Source organism: Papio anubis, chromosome 5 (assembly GCF_008728515.1).
Source record: "Papio anubis isolate 15944 chromosome 5, Panubis1.0, whole genome shotgun sequence".
Classification (NCBI taxonomy): domain Eukaryota; kingdom Metazoa; phylum Chordata; class Mammalia; order Primates; family Cercopithecidae; genus Papio; species Papio anubis.
The window spans coordinates 133,277,552-133,284,712 of record NC_044980.1 but is presented as its reverse complement, the minus strand read 5'-3'; positions in this window follow the sequence as shown (position 1 = coordinate 133,284,712).

Genomic DNA, 7,161 nt, shown 5'->3' with positions numbered 1-7,161 from the left:
AGACAGAAAGCTGCTTAGTGGTCACCTGGAGAGGGGAGAGGGAGGAATGGGAAGTGATTACTTAATGGTTACGGCATGTGTTTTGAGCATGATGGAAAAGTTTTGAAACTAGAAAGAAGTGATGGTTGCACAACAGTGCGAATACAGTAAATATCACTGAATCATACCTTTTTTTTTTTTTTTGAAACAGAATTTCACTCCTGTTGCCCAGGCTGGAGTGCAATGGCAATACCTCAGCTCACTGCAACCTCTGCCTCCCGGGTTTAAGTGATTCTTCTGCCTCAGTCTCCCAAGTAACTGGATTATAGGCATGCACCACCACACCTGGCTAATTTTTGTATTATTAGTAGAGACGGAGTTTCACCATGTGGCCAAGTTAGTCTTGAATTCCTGACCTCAGGTGATCTGCCCACCTTGGCCTCTCAAAGTGCTGGGATTACAGGCATGAGCCATCATGCATGGCCATTTTTCTTTTCTTTTTTCTTTTCTTTCTTTTTTTTTTGGGGGGGGGGTGCGTGCGGTGTGTGTGAGAGAGAGAGAGACAGTTTTGCTCTATCGCAGAGGCTGGAGTGCAGTGGTACGATGTTGGCTCGCTGTAACCTCCACCTCCCAGGTTCAAGCGATTCTCCTGCCTCAGCCTCCCAAGTAGCTGGGATTACAGGTGCGTGCCACCACGCCTGGCTAATTTTTTGTATTTTTGTAGAGACGGGGTTTGGCCATGTTGGTTAGACTGGTCTCAAACTCCTGACCTCAGGTGATCCACCTGCCTCGGCCTCTGAAAGTGCTGGGATTACAGGTGTGAGCCACCACTCCCGGCTACACTTTAAAATGACTAATTATATGTAACATGAATTTCACCTCAATTAATAAATTCAAACAGAGGAAATGAAACTGTAAACAGTTATAAACTGCTCTAAGTACTATAAGTGGGATGTACAGGGAGGTGTTGAGGCCTAGCAAATGCCTGGCTCTACTGGACAGCAGTGAGGTCATCACAGAAGTGACACAGGAGCTGGGTTTTGAGGGATATGTAGGAATTCAGGAGATTGCAAGTGCAGGAAGTGAGAGAAAAGAGGTTCTTTATAAAAAGGAAGAAAAGGAATGAGTGACGTTTCCATGCAGAGGGAACAGAATAGGCAATGCCTTGGAGTCGTGCGTAAGCAATTCTCATATTGAGTACTAGAAAAGTTGGAGACCTAGTGTATTTGGATAATAGAAATGGGAGGAAAGGAAGGCAGAAGCCACATGATGATGTGTTTGGCAGTCCATGTTGATGCCTTTGGACAAGTAATTAAGCAGAATTTATTTATTGGGGGAATACATGGGCAACATCTTGTTGACTAAATTAAACTTTCTATATGTGGACCATATTTTACTGTATTCACTTAAAAATATTCATGAATATACTGCTTAGCATGTGCCAGGCACTGTCCTAATGCTTATTATTAACTCACTTAATCTCATCAACAGTTATTCTCAAAGTCTAGACTCCATTGGAATCTCCTAGAAGTCTTAAAACACAGAAACCAGTTTCTGATTCAACAGGTATGGTGAGGCCTGGAATTTGCCCTTTAATTCAATTATCAGAAGATGCTGAGACTGTTGGCACAGGGAATACACTTTGAGAAACACTGCTTTATGTCATCCTTATATGGAAGGCAGCATTATTTTACCATAGATCCAAGATTGTGCCACTGCACTCCAGCCTGGGTAACAGAATGAGACTCTGTCTCAAAAAAAGAAATGGAATAAAGCTGACATGAATGGGGTCAAAACAATGGTCTTAGAGCAGTACTCTGAGAGGTTGAGGTGGACCAAAGGGAGCCTTGCTGTTGTACCAACACGAAGGGCCGTGGACAAATATGATTTATCTAACCTTGTTTGAAGGAATTCAAGAAACTTTACCTTGAATCACCTGGGGCAATAGTCCAAAACCAAATCAGTACAAGGATTGATGACAAATGGGTCAGGATCCTTTGGTTCACAACCACCACCTACTCACACCCCCACCGCCATTGCAGACGCAAGGCCTTATGCACATCAGTGAGAAAAACTGTCAGGGTGGAAAAGGGACATTTCTAGGACTCCTTAACATAGGAGCCACATACACTATAGTACCCTGCTAGTGAGTCCTCACTAAGACCACAATTAGAACAAAAGTGTATAGAAATCAAGGGTGGATGGGATTAAGGGATAATGTGAAGTGGCTGTAGCTCCTATACATGGATGTTTTAAGAGAATGAACATTATGTCTTAATGGGGCACACTTTCTCTACCTAGTATTTATAAAAGGAAAATCTGTTGGTGAAGTCCTCGTGGAAACTTCAGTCAGAGATGCAAGGCTGAAACTAAGTTGAAAAAAAGTTTGGATTAAAATTCGTATGTTGGAACAGTTTTTATGTGTATAGCATTTCTTTTCGTTGAATGTAGTATGGGGATATTGTGATATTGAATGTATATGGGGACATTGTATCTGACTGGGGAACATTTCCCCTCCCTAGTATTGTAAACAGAAGGCACATAAATTCGCCCTTTGGGGCTGGGCCCAGTGGTTCACGCCTGTAATCCCAGCACTTTGGGAGGCTGAGGCAGGTGGATCATGAGGTCAGGAGCTTGAGACCAGGCTGGCCAAAACTGTGAAACCCTGTCTCTACTAAAAATACAAAAATTAGCCGGGCACAGTGGCGGGCTCTACTCACGAGTCTGAGGCAGGAGAATCACTTGAATCCGGGAGGCAGAGGTTGCAGTGAGCCAAGATCACGCCACTGCACTTCAGCCTGGGTGGCAGAGTGAGACTTCATCTTAAAAAAAAAAAAAAAAAAAAATTCACTCTATGGGCAATATTAATTGAATGTGCTAAAATGGGAACAAATAATTTCAAACAGTATAAAATAGAAGCTGAAGTGCCAGTAGGGACAAATTCTCTGTACAATAGCCCTGTGTGAAATATAGGCTGGAGCATATGGCAAAAGTCTGTGAGTGCCACCTAGCAATAACTGCTGGGACTTTGGACCAGAGAATTCCCATTTGCAGGGAAATTACTTATTTGCTATCAGACATTAAGTAAAACTTCCACTATAACTGAAAGATACAAAATAATCTTAAACATACAATACCCATAACATTTTGGATGATGTTGGAGAAACCATTCAATGGGGAGAGAAGTGCCCAGAAGAGCTCCACAACAAAATGGAAGTTGTTTGTGACAGAACATACTACTGGGGGAATGCCAGGAGATACTCACCATATGTCCAAGCAGATAGACTTTTCTCCCTAGAATTGACTTTTGAACCACCTGAGGAGCTGCCAGATTATTTTATTTTATTTTATTTTATTTTATTTGAGATGGAGCCTCGCTCTGTCACCCAGGCTGGAGTGCAGTGGGGCAATCTCGGCTCACTGTAACCTCCGCCTCCCAGGTTCCAGCGATTCTCCTGCCTCAGCCTCCTGAGTAGCTGGGATTACATGTGTGCACCACCATGCCCGGCTAATTTTTGTATTTTTAGTAGAGATGGGGTTTCCCCATGTTGACCAGGTTGGTCTCAAACTACTGACCTCAGGTGATCTGCCCTCTTCGGCCTCCCGAAGTGCTGGGATTACAGGTTTCAGCCGCCGCGCCTGGCTGGAGCTGTCAGATTCTATTGCCACCTGGAGAGTGTCCTATAAACAGCAAAGAGCTTCTTGGTTCATAATCACAGTTCCAAGGTGAATGTATAGCATCTTGTTTGGAAGGCTAAAAGGTAAAAACAACTTTGCTTATAGGCTAAATTGCATTCCGTTTGCCACTACATTTGGGTTTTTACTGACTCATGGGTGGTGGATACCGATGTGGTCATATGGTCAGGCTGAAGAGCAATAGAAAACTGGCTTCTTAAAGGGATCCCCTAGGAAAATCACTGTGGAAATTTGAGGGATAGATTAAAGTAGGACATACTGATGCCTAATAGAAGAACCACTTGCGTGGATTGGAAGGTGATTGGCACCAGTGAGTGAATTTCCTAGTGTGCTCACTTGAGGTGGCCACCTGGGTCCATGAAATGAGTGGACCTACGAATACTGTGGCAATGTAGAGATCTAGACATATTCCTCTTGCACCCTCTGAAGTACAAAATGCCAACAAGAACTGTTTTGTCTGCCAGCAAGAGAGACAGAGAATGCAGGTGGTCCTGGGGCACATTCCTCAGTTGGAAGGCCTCACAATAGCTGGTAGATAGATTACATTGAACCAATGCTGGCAGCCCTGGGGGGCTACAAATGGGTTCTGACAGGAATAGACACTTACTTTGGCTTTTTTGGGGTTTTTTTTGTTTTTTGTTTTTGAGATGGAGTCTTGGTCTGTCACCCAGGCTGGAGTGCAGTGGTGTGATCTCAGCTCACTGCTACCTCCTCCTCCTGGGTTCAAGCGATTCTCCTGTCTCAGCCTCCTGAGTAACTGGGATTACAGTCACCCGCCACCACACCTGACTAATTCTTTTGTAGTTTTAATAGAGACCGGGTTTCACCATGTTGACCAGGCTGGTACCAAACTTTTGACCTCAGGTGATCCGTCTGCCTCGGCCTCCCAAAGTGCTGGGGTTACGGGCGTGAGCCACTGCACCCGGCCAGGAATACACACTTACTTTGGACTGGGTTTTGCACACCCAGTGGTAGATACAAATGCTGAAAATACTATTAAATTATTGGAACAAAAGATACTGTACTAATTTGGGCCACCAAGTTACATTTCTTCAAACCAGGAGTCACACTTTACAGTCCATGGTGTCCAACAGTGGACAAAGAGATATCACATCAAACAGACATATCACATTGCATTGTCATCCTCAGAGTAGCAATTTAATAGAGAATTGGAGTGAGCAATTGAAACACTCATTGTCTAAAATGAGGTGGGTGAGGGTGCAGTGGCTTATGCCTATAATCCCAGCACTTTGGGAGGTTGAGGCGGGAGGATCACTTTAGCACAAGAGTTCAAAGCTGCAGTGAGATATCATGTCACTGCACTCCAGCCTGGGCAGCAAAACAAGACCCTGTCTCTAAAAAAACAAATAAAATTAGAAAATAAGACTTAAAAATCAAATAAAATGGGGGAGGGGATAAATTTATGAAGCTCTTGTTTAAATGTTTTCATGAGGGTATGCCCACATGTACCATGAGGGGCCAAGGGAGAATCCCCAGTGGAGAGATTCCTCCATTTTTCTCAGCAATCTAGGGAAGAGGGGTTGAGGGAGAGTGCTGGTATGACTATATGATTCTTTCCCACATCACCTCAACTTTCTTTTTTGTCATCTGATGCAGAGGTTCCAGGGCTAGAGATACATCTGCAGGTGCCAGAAGCATAGTTAATTCCTAGGCAAGACATTGTAACTATACTTTTAAATCTTTATTTCAGTATTTCTAAGGACCCTATAGGTTAAGTTGTGCCCTCAACCCATCTGGAAAAGTTTGAGTTGACAGTAAATGCTGCTGTATTGTCCAGTGGCTAAGATAGCCCATTAGTCCTATATCTATATAGCCCTAACCTATATAAATTGGAGTGGGCTGAAGGGGAGGCACTTGCTAAACTACTGTTGTTGCCAACAATGTGGACTAGCACAATGGCCTCTCCTAATTTCCCTTCCAAAGGTGGAAAAGTTTGGGTATAAATGAGAGAAGGAAGAATAATAGCGGAGGGTATGGAATGAATAACCCAATTAGGGAAATCCAATATTATGCTAACACTTTGAAAGAGGCCCAGAACAAGGGATGATATGGTTATACCAGATGTCTGAAAGGATGAAGCCATATTTTGCTGAGACCACACCTGCTTTTGGAACTTAACAAGATTGAATGGAAGCCTGCACACCTGGATGGCCTTTCTGTGTGAGACATTTTGGTCATAGAATATGATAACAAACTGATTACTCTTATATTTCATATTACATCTACTCAATTTGATATAATACAGTCATTGTTGGTAATATTATAATACTGTACTGAAACTGATAGCCAAATGTATTGCAAAATTGGATTTAAGACCTTCTATCCCTACCCCACACTGACTTCTCCAAATATTAGGCATATTCATGTTGGTGCTATTGCTGTATCTGTTATATAAATGCTACACCAAATGTGGATGATCAGACAGGTATGATCCTTTTGCAGAAAAGGCTAGGGGTGGCCTGTGATATAATAAATAATATGTCTGGGCTTCATCCCCAGTTCCTGGCACAGAGCTTCAAAAATCTTTAGAATTATAGGAGCCTGTTATGCTAATGAGTTGTGCAAGGCAGGTTTATTATGCACTGGTTACCAACTTATCTGAGGCTGCTGAGACAGAACACCCCCACACAAATTACGTGAAGTAGATTTATTACTTACAGAAAGGCAGCAAAGAACAGCAGAAGCCTAAGATTCATGTTGAGCTGGTCTTCCAAGGCTCAGGAAAGTTACCAAGGTGGATGAAGCCTTGTCTGTACATACTTCACTTGCACCACAGCTGAGGGACCCTGGATAGCAGCCCACCCTAGGCTTTATACCCCAGGGATAACATGACATGCTGGGCTAAAGTGTTGAAGGACATCCTGTTTCTAGGAGGGACTGGAACAGAGCCCAGGCTGTTCCAGTCAGTCACTCCTTATCATTGGATGTTGCATTCACAGAATATTCTAGTTATTTTTGAAAACTATAAGCAAAAAAAGAGAGAACTGGGTCAGTTCAAGGCCACCAGAATAACTGTTCTGCAAGGTGATGCTTGGTAGGGCCTCTAGATGACTATGAGATGGAGGAGAACATCCATGTGACTAGAGGGTTGGAATTCTTAGTCTCTCCCCCTGACTTCAGGGAGCGGAATGGGGCTGGAGTTGAGTTCAATCATGTGGCCAGTGATTTACTCTATTATGCCTGCATAATGAAACCTTAATGAAAACTCTGGACAATGAATCTCAGGGAGTTTTCCGATTAGTGAAGACACTGATATACCAAGAGGGTGATGAACCCTGACTCCACAGGGACAGAAGCGCCTGCACCTAAGACCTTTCCAAACCTTTCCCTTTATTCTTCTTCATATGACTATTCATTTGTGTCCTTTATAATAAAAAGGTAATAGTAAGTAAGCACTTTTTTGAGTTCTGTGAGTCATTCAAGTGAATTACTGAATCTGGGGTGGCGTCATGGGAAACCCCTGAA